Source organism: Mustela nigripes, chromosome 16 (assembly GCF_022355385.1).
Source record: "Mustela nigripes isolate SB6536 chromosome 16, MUSNIG.SB6536, whole genome shotgun sequence".
Lineage (NCBI taxonomy): Eukaryota > Metazoa > Chordata > Mammalia > Carnivora > Mustelidae > Mustela > Mustela nigripes.
In genome coordinates, this window is record NC_081572.1 from 50196685 (window position 1) to 50214923 (window position 18239).

General features: G+C 43.8%; 1 protein-coding gene across 4 annotated transcripts in view; it reads left to right on the forward strand.

Moving 5' to 3' along the window:
- The first annotated feature begins 2784 nt into the window (after window positions 1–2784).
- Window positions 2785–18239, forward strand: part of SPECC1 (sperm antigen with calponin homology and coiled-coil domains 1) — a 276278-nt gene continuing 260823 nt past the window's right edge. Inside the window, exon 1 of one of the 4 annotated variants that reach the window (XM_059380513.1) lies at window positions 2785–2873. The gene's annotated coding sequence lies outside the window, so the exon portion shown is untranslated. The remainder of the gene's footprint in view (window positions 2874–18239) is intronic. The other 3 variants (XM_059380515.1, XM_059380517.1, XM_059380512.1) reach the window with 3 other exon arrangements.

Sequence of the window (18239 nt, forward strand, 5' to 3'; positions counted from 1 at the left end):
ATTTAAAAATTTTATTATTAGCAGGGAGCGGCAGGGTGCCTGGGGAGCTCAGTCCGTCAAATGTATGACTCTTCCTCTCAGGTCATGATCTCAGGGTTTTAAGATGGAGCCCTGCTTGGGTCTCCATGTTCAACGCAGAGTCTGCTTGAGATTCTCTCTCTCCCTCTCCCTCTGCCCGTCCCCCAGCTCGCCTGCCTCTCTCTTTCTCTCTCTCTCTCTCTCAAATAAATAAATAAATAAATACATTAAAATTTTGTATTAGAAACTTATCATAACTAAGACTTACTATTTCCATATTAGGAAACTGTTGTCACAGGTCTCTTTAAGAATACAGTGGGCCAGGGATGGATGTCTTCTCAGCCCCCACCCTGTACAGTGAGGCAAACTGTCTGATCTTGAGGCTCAGTCTTTATGTTTCATTCCTGTTTTCATCAGTCAACCTCCAAAATATAGACGCTATCCCACCTGTCTACCCCACCATGCCCGGCTCCCCTCAGTGCTGCCTCGTCCTCTTGGGAACCTACAATCCAAGCTGTTCCCATACTAATCTAGAATCGTCTGGAATTTCTGCCCCACATCCTGTACATTCTGCTGTGTCCTCAGACACTATGTCTCCAGCTTCGTCTTCACTGAAACGCAACTCCTGGGAACCCCCCCCCCCCCCAGCCTGTTGCTAAGACCCTGTTCCCTGCAAGCTTGTCCAAAGTCCCGTTTCTTTAAGATTTCGATCACAGGACCTTACCACCCTCTCCCCTTGCTGGAATCTTTCCACTTATTCACTTAAGAGGTCACTCGTAGCGACCCAAATAGGTGTCCTGCAATTCGTATGGATATTTCCATATCCGCGTGCGTGACTTTAGCTCCTCTGTTCACCCCACTGCTTCCGCTGGGGATGCCTTGCTCACTGCATGAAGTACCATGGATGCTCCGTGGTCCTGCCTCCACGCCACCTTAGCAATCCAGCCTCACATTACTCCAATAAGACAAATAAATCTCTGATCCCCATCAAAACTCCTGGTCTGTTGAACCCACTACTTCTTCCCAACTATTCAGTGATCTCCTTCCTCTACCTCTCTTATTACTCCGCTTAGATCTCAAGATTCAGCAGTTCACACACATACATACATACACACACACGCACGCACGCATGCACACACACACACCCCTATCTGTCCTCATAGACAGCTTCCTCTCTTCCTTTCCAGAGAAAACTTTGATTTTTCTTTTCTCCCTTTCTTCCCATCTCTTCCAGCAGAAGGCGCTACTGTCCAAGCTAGAGTTTCTCAACTTCAGCGCTATGGACATTTGAGGCTGGAACATTCTTTGTTGTGGGAGACTGTCCTGTGCATTGCAGAATATTTATCAGCCTCCCCAGCCTCTACGTATTAGATGCTCTTACCACCCGTAGTCATGACAACCAAAAATGTCCACAGACATCACCATAGTTTCCTGGGTCGGGGTGCGGGGCATGAATCCCCCCCCCCCCCCCGGCTGAGAACCACTAGTCTAGACTCATCTCTCTAACTTATGCTTGGGACTCTACCTCCCTCCTCACATATATACAATCTTTTCAGGAATCCTAGTGTAGGAAATACTTTTTCCTCTCCTGTAGAGTCAGAAGCTCTTTCAACAGGATTCTTTAAAAAAAAAAAAAAAGGATAGTATTTATTTATTTGACAGAGAGAGACACGAGAGAGGAAACACAAGCAGGGGGAGTGGGAGAGGGAGAAGCAGACTCCCCACGCAGGGGGGAGCCCCATGCAGGGCTCTATCACGACCCCAACCCAAGGCAGCCGCTTAACTGACTGAGCCACTCAGGCGCCCCTGTCAACAGGATTCTTTTCAGAAATACTTAAACATCTTAAAAAAAAAAAATCCTCAGCACATTTCCATCTCCAACCACGAGTACTCTCCCTCCCCTCCCCACCACATCTTGCGGAGTTGGCTACTCTTCCTGCCTCCATTTTCCCCTCATTTGATCCTCTCTCCTTCAAATATGATTCAGGTTCCTGGCATTTCACCCCTGGAGCTTTCACTACAGTTTTAAGTGACTTCCGTGTATATAAACGCAGCGGACAGTTTTCAGCCTGTGGTCATAGGCACAATGGAGGAGAACCAGATTGAGGGAAGTAAAGATCATGAATTTGGTCTTGACGCTGTTGGATTTCCGGTGTCTCAGAGGATCCAGAGAAGATGTTGGCTGGACACTGAGACAGTGAGGCCTGGAGCCACGAGAGAGACCGAGGCCAGGACATAAACCGCGTGGGTGTCGTGCAGTGTACCTAGGGACTTAAGGGTATGTGTGTATGAGTCCGGTAACTAATGCCTTAGGTGTAATGTTAAGTACCTTGACTAGAGGCGGTGGTGTGTAGAGCAATGAGAATCACTTGAAGGTTTGCAAAATGCAGATTCCTGGGCCCCACCCCCAGTTTTCAATACAATTAAAATGGAATAGCTTCCCTGTGATGGACAATTTGCATTTCTATCAGGTTCCCAAAAGATTGATGCTTAAGCTGTTGGTCCAGGTGCCATACTTTGCAAATTACTGATTTAGAGTGAGCAGAGGAGGCCTGGGGCTCGACCGGGCGCTCCAGCATTTATCAGTCAGAAGCAGAGATGAGCCCAAGAGAGACAGAAGAAGGACCGAGGAAGAAGGGACCACCACGGGTTTTTCGATGGGGGGCGATACAGGGCGAAGATGCCCCAGGACTACAACTCCCAGGATGCTCCGCGCAGGCTCGCGCCCGCCCCCTGGAGGCGGCTCCCGGAGGCGCGGGTAGGATCCCAGGGACCTTTCGCGGAGCATCCGTGAGCGCTGGGAGCCGCGGCGTCTGCGGGCTGCGGCGGCGGCGGGGCTGGAACGAGCGGGGCGGGTGAGTAAGAGCGGCGCTGGTCGCCGCTCCTTTGCGCCTCAGCTGCGTCGTCTTCCCAGGTCGAGCCGGCAAGCGCTGGGGTCCGAGGGTCCGGGAGCGGGGGCGCAGGACGGCCCGTCTGAGAAGGACAGCTGCCGCTGTCGCCCCGGTGGCACCGGTCCCCCTCCGCCCGGCGCTTGCCGCCCCCAGCCCGGGACGGACGTCCTACCCGGTCCTGCCCACCCAGCCCGGGAGCTGCGGGATTGGTGCCGCAGGTGGCAGCGACAGGGGGCCGCCCCCCTCCCCTCCGGGCCCCGGGGGCTTGGCGCAGAAGCCCCGGACGGAGGGCCAGGTGATTCCCGAGGACTGCGGCCCTGAGAGGCGACCCTAACCCTCGCCGCGGTGGGACAGGTGCGTGGACACGCTCGACTGGGGCCCCCGGGGCCCCCGGAGCCTCCTGCACCCTCCCTGGTGCTGTCCTGAGGATGCTGTGTGTGTCGGGGACCGAGTAACCCTTGGCCGTCCTCCGCGTCCACAGAGCTCTGCCCCCCACTTGTTGGCCTGGGGTGACCGGGGAAGGCTCTGGCCCCGCGTCTCTCGGGTCAGCTGGCGGTACCACCGCGCAGTGTACCTGGGGAGCCCTGGGGGACCGTTTGGATGCTCAGGGGTGGCCGGTGATGCGGAGCCTGCCAGGAGTGCAACAGGAACAACCTCTTTACCAAATATCTTTGAAAGAAAATTAATTTTATGTCATTTTTTTTTTTTAAAGCAAGCTTGACCCCGAATATCTTATGTTTATTTTGTGGGCGCTGCCTTTGCCAGCACGCAAGTTTATATAATAAGCAGTATAAGGTTTGAAAAAAAAAAATTCCTCTGAAGGTGCTCTTCCTTGCCCTCTATCGGAAGAATTATGTTGGACTGGTTGACATGCTTATCCATTAGTAACTGCGGTAGCTGGCGCCAGGAGATAGAGTGTTTTTGAGTCGAGTCACAACCCAACCCTTCAGGACCAGTTTTGGTTTGAGAAGGTTTTTGCTATCCAGTTTCAGACTCCATGGTATTTCACCGTTTGAGATAGGAGAGGAGAGAAGGAGCAGAAGTTGGTCAACCCTAATTTTTTACACTACAGAAAATAGCTTTGCATGAGTAATTCTCAAAGCAAGCACATTTAATTTGGTACTAAGACTAGATCCGAAGCTGAGCCTCCAGACCAAAAACCCTATCAGTTTTAAGAGTTTTTCAGTTGGTTTGTTTGGCTGTTCTAGGTAAATAATTTCATCATCTGTTAAGAAGCAGCAGCTGTCTCTTACGAATGTTTGAACTTTTTCTTTCTTTTTTTTCCATTGACCATCCTCTCTACAGTGTTGACTATTTTGGGCTTGATTTTAGGGGAATGCTCCTGTGGGAGCTTCACTAAATATATTTTTATCCTATTAAGTAAGTTTTCATTTGCCTCTGATTACTAAGAGTTTAAAAAGTTAGGGGTGAATGTTGATTTTTTTTCCCCAAGTTCTTTTGTATAGTGTATATTGATATGCCCATGTAGATTTCTTCTTAAAATTGATAACATAGGTTTTCTCTCTGCCTGCCTCTCTGCCTACTTGTGATCTCTGTCAAATAAATTTAAAAAAAAAATCTTAAAAAAATAAAAATTGATAACATAAGTGATGCTGCTGCTAGATTTTCTGTGTCTAAAATCCTGGGTTAATTTTATTTATTTATTTATTTATTTTTAAATATTTTAAATATTTTATTTATTTATTTGGCACAGAGAGAGAGATCACAAGTAGGCAGAGAGCCAGGCGGGGGGTGGGGAGGGGAACCAGGCTCCCCACTGAGCAGAGAGCCTGATGTGGGACTTGATTCCAGGACCCTGAGACCATGACCTGAGCGGAAGGCAGAGGCTTAATCCACTGAGCCACCCAGGCGCCCCCATGTATTTATATTTATAAGTGAAATTGGTATATCCACCCCTCACCTGCTCCCTTTTTTGTATCTGAGCTCATAATTAGCGTTAGGCTGTCCTCACTGATTCTGGTGGGAAACTTTCCACCACATTTTATGCTCTGGAGCAGAAGAATTATCTGTTCCTTGAAGTTTGGCAGAATCTGACTGCAGGCTGCCTAGGCTATTGGTGATAATATTTTTTAAGAAGTTGGTATCAGTACTTCACTATCTTTTCTATTTTTTCCATGATATTGATTCTTCTCAGGTTTTCTCTTTCTTCAAAGTCAATCTAATACTTTACATCTTCCCAGGAAATCATTAACGCTATTGAAATTTAATATGTGTTGGGGCGCCTGGGTGGCTCAGTGGGTTAGAGCCTCTGCCTTCAGCTTGGGTCATGGTCCTGGGGTCCTAGGATCGAGTCCTGCATCGGGCTCTCTGCTCCTCGGGTAGCCTGCTTTCTTCTCTCTCTGTGTGCCTCTCTGCCTACTTGTGATCTCTGCCTGTCAGATAAATAAATAAAATCTTAAAAAAAAAGAAAGAAATTTAATATGTGTTAGCATAATGTTGTTTATAGTCTTCTGTTGTAAGGAAATAGCTCTTCTACATCTATGGTATGTTGTCTGTCTTGTTCACAGTTTTGTGTGCGTGCCTTTTCTCCTTTTTTTTTTATTGGTTAGGCTTGATTGAGGCTTGCTTATTTTATTATCTTTTCAAAGCACCAGTTTCTGGCTTAACTGATTAATCTTGTTAATTTTAGGGGCGCCTGGGTGGCTCAGTCGGTTAAGCGTCTGCCTTCAGCTCAGGTCATGATCTCAAAGTCCTGGTATCGTGCTCCACATCATACTCCCAGCTCAGCCAGGAGTCTACTTCTCCTTCTCCCTCTGCCCCTCTTTCTGTTTGGGCTTGCTCTCTCGATCTCTCTCAAATAAATACATAAAATCCTTTTAAAAAATTCTGTTCATTTTATTTTTCTGTGTCATCCGCTTATGTTCTTAATTTTTCTTGCTACTTAATTTCAGTTTATGTCTGCAAGTTCTAGCCTTTTGAATTTGATGGCTTCCATCATTGGTGTAATCAGTCCTCCTGAACAAGGCAAGGACATGAATATTTGCATGCCATTTAATTCTGAGATCTGCTTTTGGTTTAACCCTTTAAATCAGACATTATTACTGATGTTACTATTATACTAATTTTCCAGGTCAATATTTATTAGACTTACCTACTTTTTACCTACTTTACCTACTTACCTGCTGTTTACCTACTTTCTTCACTCTTCATTCCTTTTTAGATCATGCTATTCCTCTTTGTATCATTTTCCTTTTCTGTGAAGTACACTCTTTAGAAATTCCTGCATTGATGATGCATTCTCTGTTTTCATAATATCTGAAAATACCTTTATTTTGCCTGCATCCTTGAATTTTGGCTTCATTGGGTTTCTCTAAGCCATTGATTTCAAAGGTGTTATTGTCGTTGTTTTTCTAGCAGTTTTTAAAGATGTTTTGTTTGGAAGGCTTTGGGATCTCTGTTCTACCACATTGTTGAAAGAAAGATGGAGATTTTTTTTAAAAAGCAGAAATTAATTTGTAATCTAATGACCTGTCAGTTTTGTGACATTTCCCTGTGCAAAATTATAGATTCATCTCAAAATTATTAATTACAAATTATGTTCTCTGTCTCCATAGCTTATTTTTTCTCTGACCTGTTGATTCTGAGACTTGCATTAAAGATTTCCACTATGGGGGCGCCTGGGTGGCTCAGTGGGTTAAAGCCTCTGCCTTTGGCTCAGGTCATGATCCCAGGGTCCTGGGCTCGAGCCCCACATCAGGCTCTCTGCTTAGCAGGGAGCCTGCTTCCCTTCCTCTCTCTCTGCCTGCCTCTCTGTCTACTTGTAATCTCTGTCAAATAAATAAATAAAATCTTAAAAAAAAAAAAAAAGATTTCCACTGTGATTCCCAGTGGGTTTCTTTGGTCCTATTTCTATTAGTTTTGTAATATGTATGTTTACAGGCCACCCATAAACACTGTTTATATATTTACATGTATTTTTGAAGCTATGCTTTTAGATACATTAAAGCTTTATGATTCTTACAAAATTTCTTGTACCTTTGGAGAATAGTCATCTATTTTATTTCATTATTTTTGCTTTTCATTCTGTTTTGTTGGATATAAATATTAATATTGCTACATCTGCTTTATTTTTTATCTGGCTTATCTTTTCATATTCATTTATTTTCAATTTTCTGTGTTTTAGCTCTTACTCTTACAATTAGCTTATAGCTACATTTTGTTTTATTACTTAACGTTTGTGTTTTTATTTATTTATTTATTTATTTTTATGTTTGTGTTTTTAAAAAATTATGGTAAAATACACATAATATAAAATTTACTTTAAAATTTATAAGTGTACAGTTCACTAGTATTAAGTATATTCACATTACTGTGCAACCAATCTCCAGAATTTTTTCATCTTGCAGAATTGAAACTCTATACCCATTAAACAACAACTATCCATTCCCTCCTCCCCATTTCCTCCTCCCCCAGCTCCTGGTAACCAGCCCTCTACTTTCTGTCTTTATGAATTTTCCTGTTCTAGGAAACTCATAAAGTACTTCATGTAGTTTTTGTCTTTTTGTGACTTGGTTATTCCACTTAGCGTAATGTCCTCAGGTCACTTGGTGTCATAGCATGTGTCTACATTTTCTTCTTTTTCAGGCTGAATAATACTCCATTGCATATATATACACCACATTTTGCTTATAATTTCATTTCTCAGTTGCTTCCATATTTTAGCTATTGTGAATAATGCTGCAATGAGTATGGGTGTACAGATATGTCTTCAAGACCCCACTCTCCATGCTTTTGGGCATATTCCCAGAAGTGGAGTTGTGAGTCATATTGTAATTCTATATTCAACTTTTCAAGACACTGCCGAACTATTTCTCATAGCAACTGCACCATTTTATATTCCCAACCAACAGGGCACAAGGGTTCCAATGTCTCCACATTCGCTCCAACACTTATTTTCTGGGGGTTTTTGACAGCATCTGTCATAATGGGTGTGAAATCTTTGCCTTTCAGTAAGCAGCTTTAACCCATTTATATTTATTTCAATTACTACAAAATATTTCAATTATTTTCAATTATTTCAATTATTTCTTATTTCTATTCAGAAGCTGCTTCCTGCCATCTTATTTTATGTTTTCTATTTCTCCTGTTTATTCCTGCCAGCCACTGACACTTTCTTGCTTTTTGTCGGACTGACCAAGTTTTTCTTATTCTATGTTATTCCTCTCAAGACATGGAAATTACAGATATTATTTCTAGTCTGTGGTAGGTACCTTTAACTTTAGAGGCAATTTTTTTATGGAGGTACAACATTAATGTGTAAAGGTATACCCATGTTAACTGTATAACTCCATGAATTTTGACAGGCTGAATACACATATACTCAGCACTCCAAACAGGAAACCACCTTTCCAACACTCCAGAATTTGCCCTCATGTGGCCCACCACCAAGGATAACCACTAGATTGATTTCTAACACAGTAGATTCATTTTACCTATTTTTGTACTTTATATCAATAGAATCATATAGTTGTACTCTTTTCTATCCAACTTCTTTCCATCAACATTATGGTTGTGTGGTTTGTCTCTCTTTCGGAGTGTAGCTGTGGTTTGTCCACTCTTGTTGCCCTATCTATTCCATTGGGGTGTATATCCACAATGTAGATACCCATTTTACATGATTGATGTTTAAGTTGTTTACAGCTTGGGGCTATCACAAATAGTGCTGCTATGAACATTCTAGTACATGTCTTTTGTGGAATCGATGTCTGCATTTCTGTCGAGTACATATCTAGGAGGGGAGTTGCTTGGTCATGGCATGAGCATGGGGTTTAAGTAAATATTGACAGTTTCCAACAGTGATTGTACTAACTTATGTACCTGAGAAGCATATGGTTCACATCCTTGTCATCTTTTGATAACTTCTTTCTTTTCCATTTTAGTCAGCCTGGTGGGTATCACATTATGGTTCAGATTTGTATTTTCCTGATCATAAATGAAATTTAGCTCTTTTGTTACCCTTAAATTTTCACACGAGTCTAAACATTTTTTTCCACTTGATGTTTAAAGATAATCTGTGTATATGAACTCTTTATGAGTAAAGCAAGAATGAACCTTAACGTGACTTTAATTTTGTCTCGTATTAAGATCAAATGGGGGCACCTGAGTGGCTCAGTGGGTTAAGCCTCTGCCTCCAGCTCCAGTCATGATCACAGGGTCCTGGGATCAAGCCCCACATCGGGCTCTCTGCTCAGCGGGGAGCCTGCTTCCTCCTCTCTCTCTGCCTGCCTCTCTGCCTGTCAAATAAATAAATAAAATCTTTTAAAAAAAAAAGATCGTATGGGATTTGGGGCTTTTGTATATTATGCATAAGCAGTTATATTTTACTGATTATTTGCTCATCAGTTATCAATTTGGCCAATTATTTGCTCGCCACTGGTTCTTTTTTCCTTGTTTTTCTATTTTTTGAATTCCTTATTATTTAAATGAGTCCTTGAGGAATTTTTTTCCCCTGAGATTTTGTGGGTGGTAAACTTTCTGAGCCCTTGCATGTTTAAAATATTTTTTATTTTGCTTTTCTATCTGAGTATACTTGACTGCGGGTAAGATTCTATTCTCTGTATTTTGGGGCACCTGGGTGGCTTAGTCCAGTAAGCATCTGCCTTCAGCTCAGGTCATGATCCCAGGGTCCTGGCATTGAGCCCAGCATTTAGTCAGGCTCCCTGCTCAGTGGGGAGCCTGGTTCTCCTTCTCAGTCTGCCCCTACCCCCAACTCATGCTCACACGCTCTCTCTGTGGTTCTCAAATAGATAAATGAAATCTTTAAAAAAAAGAAAAACACCTTTACATTTTGAAGATAATTCTTCATTTTCTGCTGGTATCTAGTGTGGTTGATGAGAAGTTTCTGCAGTCTGATTTCTGTTTCTTTATAGTTAACCTGTTTATTCTCTCTGAAGCTTAACCATTTTTTTCTTTTTCCTTGGTGTTCAAAACTTCACTATTTGTCTAGGGGTCATTCTCTTCTGTTCTTCCTGCTCGGTGCTTGGTGGTTCCTTTCTTCCCAAAGATTAATGCACTTCTGTGGCACAGGAGAAATTTCTCTGAGCATTTCCTTACCTCCATTTCTTTATTTTCTTTTTCTGAAATTACTATTAAATAGGTACCAGAATTTCACAATTTGTCTGTCATGTTTCTGGATGTTCTTCTCAGATGATCTGCCTTCTTATCTTTATGAGCCACATTTTGGGAGATTCCTTGCCTTGGACTTTCCTATTAACTAACCCAGTGTTTGACTTTGTCCAGTGTGCTCTCCTGGTCCATCTATTGAGTGTTTTTCAGTGTTGATTATCATATATTTATTTTTCAAGGTTTCCACCTTGTAAAATTTAGCTTTTGGAATAGCTAAGATAATCAGTGTTCAAAAATCATACTGTATTAAAAAGCTATGAGAGAAAGGTCTCCCACCATCCCTTCCCCCATCTGCTCACTTCTCCCTCATCCCCCAAACAAGTAGCCACGTTATTAGTTTCTTATATGTCCCTCCAAAGTCTCTTTGTGCAAATACAATTAAATAAGAATCCGATTCTTGGGGCACCACGGTGGCTCATTGGGTTAAGCATCTGCCTTTGGCTCAGGTCATTATCCCAGGGTCTTGGGATCGATCTCCTCATTGGGCTCAGTGGGGAGCCTGCTTCTCCCCCTCCCACTTCCGTTCCCTCTCTAGCTGTCTCTCTCTATCAAATAAATGAATAAAAAAAATTTTTTTAAAGGAATTCAATTCTTAATCCCTCCTCTTTTTTTTTTTTTTTTGCACATATAATAGCATTATTCCTTTCACCCTGCTTTTTTGTTTCACCACCTAGAGATCTTCTCCGCTCAGCTGCATGCTTTCCTCGATAGAGCGTCCCCTCAGATCTTCCCAAGGCCATCTAATAATTTCTTTTATGTGCTTCTATGTGCTCTACTAACTCTCTTTCCCTGGGTACTACTAACTCTTTTTCCCTGGGTATATGTTCTACTGACTTGATGTCCCCATTTTGTGACGTTGAATAAAAACTCAGTGGCTCTTCCTCCGAGGCACATCTTTGAGTTTGTGGATTCCTGTTTTCCTGCCAGTGCTGTTCCCCATAGGCAGCCCCTGGCGACTGTTGAACAGTTCCTCCGAACTCTGCTGAGTGGGGTATATATTTCGGTGGGGAGCATTTGTTGTGGGCTGGAAGGGTCTAGTAGTCAGGGCTGTTCTGGCCACAGTTCCCCAGTCATCCGGTTGTCACATTCCATCCCTGCCCCTCTTTCTGTCTGCAGCCTCAGAGCCCCAAGTCCCAGATCAGTTTCCACTGAATGACGGCCCCCTCCCAGACGTGCATGGAGGTGTGATTTGCTCAGGCAATCTGATTCTGAGTACCCTCCACCTTTCAGAAATTTCTTAGACGTTCCAGTTACCCAGTGGCCCTGGTTTTTTTTTTTTTTTTTTTCAAGGTCTCTTACTGATTTAATATTGTTTAAAGAAGTGTTTTTGCCATTCTGTAGAATTTTAGGCCACTTGGAAAGCAGAAGGATGTGTTTAGTCCATCATCTTAGTACAACCTCCACTATTATCTTTTATTTGGAACTTATCTGTATGTCAGAGGTCTGCAAGACTAGCCCCAGAGTCGGGGATTCGCTAGGTGGGACAGGACTCAGCCTATTGCCATATTCATGGCTGTGGTGTCGTAAACATTGAAAGGACATGAAGCAAAATCAGCCAATGGAAGAGGTACACGCTGCCAAATCCAGAGGACACCAGCTTCCAAGAAGCCTCTCCCAGGGGAGTCACATGTTTGATTTCCCCCAGGATGAGTTGGGACAGCAATGTGTGTAATGCTATCTGCCCGGGAAGCTCACTAGAGACTCAGGGCCTGTAGTTTTTACCAGGGGCTGGTCATGTACACGCCCTCTGCCTAGCACATTCCAATACTTTGGACTCCCAGCGGGAAAGCAGGTGTTCAGCGTAAACCACAGCATTTGTACAAACAGTTTAGGCCAGTGGGACTCTCTTATCAGGTCTGCAAATGTTAGGACCCACACCCCCATCCTCCAAATCCAAGTTCCCTAATGTCAGCCAAGGGCTAACCTTCTAAACAGGGCCTTCTGGAGAATAGCGGTCTCAGCCTATTATGTTAACTGTTTTCTACAAAGTTTCCCTCCTACTTTCCACAGAAAAAGATGGATACCATACCTGGAAATGGCTTCTCTCTGCCAGATCATCAAGTGTCTTTTGCTCCCTCCCTGAGGAGGGAGCAACATTTTAAAATATTAAGATGCAGATGATGGGTAAAGAATTGTTTGCTGACTTTGGAAGAAGCCAGAGCACCTTTGAAAGGATGTCAGTGGTGGAGCATGGGGGTGGGGTGGGGGGGGGCGGCATTCAACTATTTTAAATTCTTTTCTTCCCCTGTTGGCCTTTGGTCACTTCAAGATGGCAGGTGCTTATCATCGAACACAGCAATCTGCAGCTTAATATATACCTTCCCCCCAGAATTAGATGGTTTCGTTGCTTCACCCTTTGGGGCTAAGTCTAATCTCCCAGAATATCACGAATTCCCTGAGGACCAGACAGCAACTCCTCTCAGCTACATTAGCTGTGCCTTTTTGTAGGGTGAAATGCATACAGTTGGTGCCTTTTAATGCTTGTTGAAAGAAAAACCACAGGAAAGTAGGAAACCGTATCCACTTCATTCTGTCCCCTGTTTAACATGTGGCTGGTTTTTTGTTCTGTGAAGAGGACGGTGATGGAGAGCACCAAGCTGCCATTAGCTAGCTGCTTGGATTGTCTGTCGAGTTCTGTCTATCTCCCCAGGCAGCAGATGGTATAATTGTATAATTAAAGGCTTTTGTTTGTGAGGTTTTCTGAGGTCACTGAACCTGTGTGGGGGCTTAGATCTCCAAATCACTTTTTTTCTTCCTGACCCTATGGAATGTATCTGTTTTTTTCCTCCCTCTCCCCATGTGTTTGGACCTCAGGTGTGGGGAATGACTAATCATAATCTCATTCTTGACCCTTTATCATCATTGGTCCACAAAAGCTCCTCTCTCGTCTTGTGGTGTACCTCATGCTTATTCTCCCCCCTGCCATAGCAAACTATTCAGATGCATTGGATATACGCGCTTTTGTTTGTATGTGTACTTAAAAATGCGGACTGTGTGTTATGTGCATGTGTTTTTCATAGCTGTCACTCTCTTTCCCAGTGTTGTCATTCACCACTATGTTTTTATTTTTATTAAGATTTTATTTATTTATTTGACAGAAAGAGATCACAAGTAGGCAGAGAGGCAGGCAGAGAGAGGGGGAAGCGGGCTCCCTGCTGAGCAGAGAGCCTGATGTGGGGCTCGATCTCAGGACCCTGGGATCATGACCTGAGCCGAAGGCAGAGGCTTTAACCCACTGAGCCACCTATGCGCCCCTCACCACTATGTTTTTATATCCTGTCCCTGTTGCTGTGTGATTATCTGGTGTGTTTGCCCACTGCATCTGGGGGTGGACACACAGACATTGATTCCTACCCTGCCACACTTCAAGCAATGCTGAATGGAACTCTTGTCCATGTCCCTGTATGATCCACGTGAGAATCTCTTTAGGATTCAGACCCAGGAGCAGCATTTCCTGGTCATAGTACGTGCCTATGGTTGATAGAACCGAGTACTGCCTGGTCATCTTCAGCGTGTCTATGCCACCTCCCTTTCCCTAGTAGTGCCCAGGACTTTGGTTTTTACCTTTTGATACGTGAATTAACAGAACTTTAATAATCAAGACATTTCACATAAAAATCCATTATCTCCAGTCTCTGTGGAATAAATAGTATTTCTTCGTTGGCTAAAGTCATGGACTGGTAGGATCCTCCTTTAGCTACAACACAAGCTCTCCCCGACCCGGCTGGCCCTACTCATTCTCTTGACCTCCTGGTCCCTGTCGTTGTTTGGATTTATGGCCAGCCCACATGTACGTGAGTTGGTACCTTGGAAATAAACAAGCTGGTGCTGACATTTGTGAAGATGTTAGATGAGCATGGTTTGGGGTCGCGTGAACTCCAAGTGGCAAGCACGGCAGTGGTCGCTGTATCTCATGGCATTGAGTGGGGGTCAGTGAGATAACAGAAAACAGAGGGAATGTGCTCACCCTCTTAGAGCAGTAATAACTCTTTCTTTTCAACCCATTCTGGATTGTTTCTTATTCTGATGCACAAAAAGGCCACAGCTCAGTGGAGTCTATGTATGAGGGGAAACTCTAAACCAGGGATTTGAAAACTTTCTCTGTAAAGAGCCAGATAGGATTTCCAGGGTCATACAGCCTCTCTCGTAACAACTCAGCTCTGCCCTTAGGGCCAAAAGCATCCATAGATGGTAAGTAATGCACTCTGTTCATTGGGCCCAGACTGTGGTTTGCCAGCTTAATTTTTTCTTGTCTTGTTTCTGAGGCACAAGTTTATAACACTCACTTGATTGCTACATAGCGAGGACCTACTGTGTGCCAGAGCTAAGATTATGGTGTGGGATAAGGTGCAAATCAGTCTTTCAGCATAATGTCTCGGGGGTGGGGGAGACAGATGAGTGAGCAGCCAGCTACCCGAGAGGACAACAGGCCAGGACCAGGCGGGCACAGAACCTGGCACTGGGGCTTAGGACAGGGCGTATCAGGCATAAGGAGGAGAGATCTAAGATAAAGGGGGAAGAGGAATTAGGTGGGACAGGGGCAAGGGCCCCAAGGGTTTAATTCATTATAACCAGAGGATAAAGATCAGGGTTTTGTGGTTCAAGGAAGGAGGGAGTCAGGATTAATGTAGCAGGGGTCCCAAGCAGCCAAAAAGTGGATAGCAGGAATGACAAGAAAGAGATTGAGTTAAATAAACACCCACAGGCAGAATCACAAATGCTTAAATGATTAAAGGTTAGTGATGACAATCCCCACTGCTATTAAAATATGTCAGGATGGGGCGCCGGGGTGGCTCAGTGGGTTAAGCCTCTGCCTCCGGCTCAGTTCATGATTTCAGGGTCCTGGGATCAAGTCCCACATCAGGCTCTCTGCTCGGCAGGGAGCCTGCTTCCCCTATCTCTCTGCCTACTTGTGATCTCTCTCTGTGTGTCAAATAAATAAATAGAAATCTTTAAAATAAAATATGTCAGGAAATATGAAAACATAGAAAGCTCTCCAAATAATTTCACAAAGTGAAAGTAACCCTGACAGAGAACAAGGGAAGCCCACAAAAGTAAACTTAGACCAAAGGTCACGTGTGGTGTATATGCACATTTCCTAGGTAAAATGGCAATTGGGGCACCTGGGGGGCTCAGTTGGTTAAGGGTCTGACTCTTGTTCTCAGCTCAGGTCTTGATCAGGGAGGTAAGTTCAAGCCCTGTGCTGGGACTCCATGCTGGCATGGAGCCTATATAAAAAAAAAAAAAAAGAAAGAAAAAAAGAAAAGGCAAAATGGATTCAGCAGAATTAAAAAAGTAATACATTTTGCCCAAGTAGTTTTTTTGTTTGTTTGTTTGTTTGTTTTTCCTAAGTAGCTCCATGTCCAGTGCAGAGCCCAGCACAGGGCTCAAACTCATGACTCTGAGATCAAGACCTCAGCCAAGAACAAGAAACAGATGCTCAGCTGACCAAGCCACCCAGGGGCCTTTTGGCCAAATTGTTTTTATTATAGGAATTCAGGAATGATTTGATACAAGGACATATGTCTGTTTAATACATTGTGTAAATAATAAAAGGGAAAGCTATATAATCCCGTTAAGAGGTACACTTAATAGAATTTGACTTTGAATCTTGTCATTCCTTGAAAAGCTTTTGTGTCCCCTGCCTTCAACGTGTGCAGTCTTCCTTGCGGGGCTGACCTTCTCACCTTTTTATTTCTCTGGCAAATCCTTGCCCAATAATTGTATGATTTTTCATTCATCACGTTTGTTGCAAATCTTCTCTTGTATACCCTGCGTGGCGTAAGTTACCCTCTACTTTCCAGTGCAGTAAGGCTCCATCTGTATCTCTGTCCCTGTATTTCAATGGTCATTCTCAGTTTCTCTTTGTACTTGGTTGGTTTCCTTCTGTAGGAACCAGGTGCCATGTTAGGCACTGGAGATACAGAGACAGATCAGACATTGCCCAGTTATCTGCCTCCTTACCGTCAGACTCAGTCTCTACCCTTTTCCTGTTCTCTCTGTTGGAGAGAGCTCTGTTGGAGGGAGCTGATTCTGCCAACTTCACTTTGAAGATTCCTTTGTGAAATGCCAATGGATAAGGGTGGCCAGGAAAAGGCACTTGTGGGAGATTGGAAAGTAAGAGGAAGGGAAAAGCGAGGGGATTTCTCTCCCAGTTTTCTGCTTTGAACAGTATCTCTGGATGGTTCTACCTCCAGCTGAGTGACACTGGCCTCTGGTGATACCACCTTCTTCCTTTTCCCTCTAGCCTTAAGTGTGATGGAGGTGTCCTACTCTTTCTCATCGCTGGGCTGGCTCAACATTCCACCATCCCATTTGGCTGTCTCTCCCTTCCTCAAACCTTGTAACTACTTCCCATATTAAATTCTCGCCATTGAACTACCTCTTTTGAATTCTAGTTTCTTGATTGGACCCTACTGGTGTAGACAAGAACGCTATTTCTGTGTGCCCACAGTCTTATGGAACAAACGGACATTAAAGCAACTGTAATTGGGCGCCTGGGTGGCTCAGTGGCTTAAGCCTCTGCTTTTAGCTCAGGTCATGATCTCAGGGTCCTGGGATCGAGTCCCTCAACGGGCTCTCTGCTTGGTGGGAAGTCTGCTTCCTCCTCTCTCTCTCTCTGCCTGCCTCTCTGCCTACTTGTGATCTCTCTCTGTCAAAAAAAGAAATGAAATCTTTAAAAATAAAACAAACAAACAAACAAAAAACCAACTGTAATTATTTTTCTGTTCAATGCTCCTTCTTTCCTTCTTCTGGAAGTAGTCTTAACTTTGGGCACAAGGGTTGGCCATGACCCAGATTGAGACAATCATAGAACTTCATACATACTCTCTGTTCACAAAGACTTTTCCAGGGATGACTGTGTCATCCATACCAGGTTAATCACTTTTCTTCGGATAGTTCAAAATGGAGCCGGTGTGTAAGAGGGCCCCTTTGTTCTCAGGAGTTATAGGGATGCATGAACTCCACAGGAGCTTGGCCCTTGTTTTGCTTAATGTATGTCTCCAGTGTACAGTAAGTGCCCAATAAATATAATTTCGTAAAATCCAAAATAGTAGCAATTTTATTATTTTTTTTATTTTTTTTAAAAAGATTTTATTCATTTATTTGAGAGAGAGAGAGAGAGAGGTCACAAGTAGGCAGAGAGATGAAAGCAGGCTCCCCACTGAGCAGAGAGCCCGATGCGGGCCTCGATCCCAAGACCCTGAGATCATGACCTGAACCGAAGGCAGAGGCTTAACCCACTGAGCCACCCAGGCGCCCAATAGTAGCAATTTTAAAACAATTATTTTGTGTTCCACTGAAAAAGAAAAAAGAAATACTGTCAATTAAACCAGGATATGATACTTATTAGGTATATTTAAAAATTTTTAGACTTCCTGGGCGCCTGGGTGGCTCAGTGGGTTAAGCCGCTGCCTTCAGCTCAGGTCATGATCTCAGGGTCCTGGGATCGAGTCCCGCATCGGGCTCTCTGCTCGGCAGGGAGCCTGCTTCCTCCTCTCTCTCTCTCTCTGCCTGGCTCTCTGCCTACTTGTGATTTCTCTCTGTCAAATAAATAAATAAAATCTTTAAAAAAAAACAAATTTTTAGACTTCCTGAGAGATCTTTTAGAATGTTTAGACATCTGTGTCTGTCATATTCCGTTCTTGCACATGTGCACAAAGGAAAATATAAGTGTGATACATTGGTTGAGGTATTTCTAGAACTTCCTCACATTCAGAGTGTCTCTCTTTCTCTCTCTCTCTCTTCTTAAGATTTATTTATTTGTTTGAGAGAGAGAGAGTGAGAACATGGGGAGGGGGAAAGGGGGAGAGAGAGGGAAACTTTAGCAGATTCTGCTTTAAGCATGGACCCCAACTTGGGGCCTGATTCCCAAGACCCTGAGATCACAACCTGAGCCAAAACCAAGAGTTGGGTGCTTAACCAACTGAGCCACCCAGGCACCCCCAGAGTGTCTCTTTTGAATCACTTTTTTACCCCAGTCATTTATGTCCATGATTTGTTTCACAGATAACGTCCCCTCTGCCATCAAGTGCACCGGTAATGTGTTGGTTGTGAAAGTGTTCCTCACTCCTCTCCAGGATTTCATTCTGAGCTTGTGACATCTGTTCTGCAAATTTGATGCTGACATTTCCCTTGAACTTAACTGAAGGTATCGACCAGAAGGTGTCGATTAAGCAATCA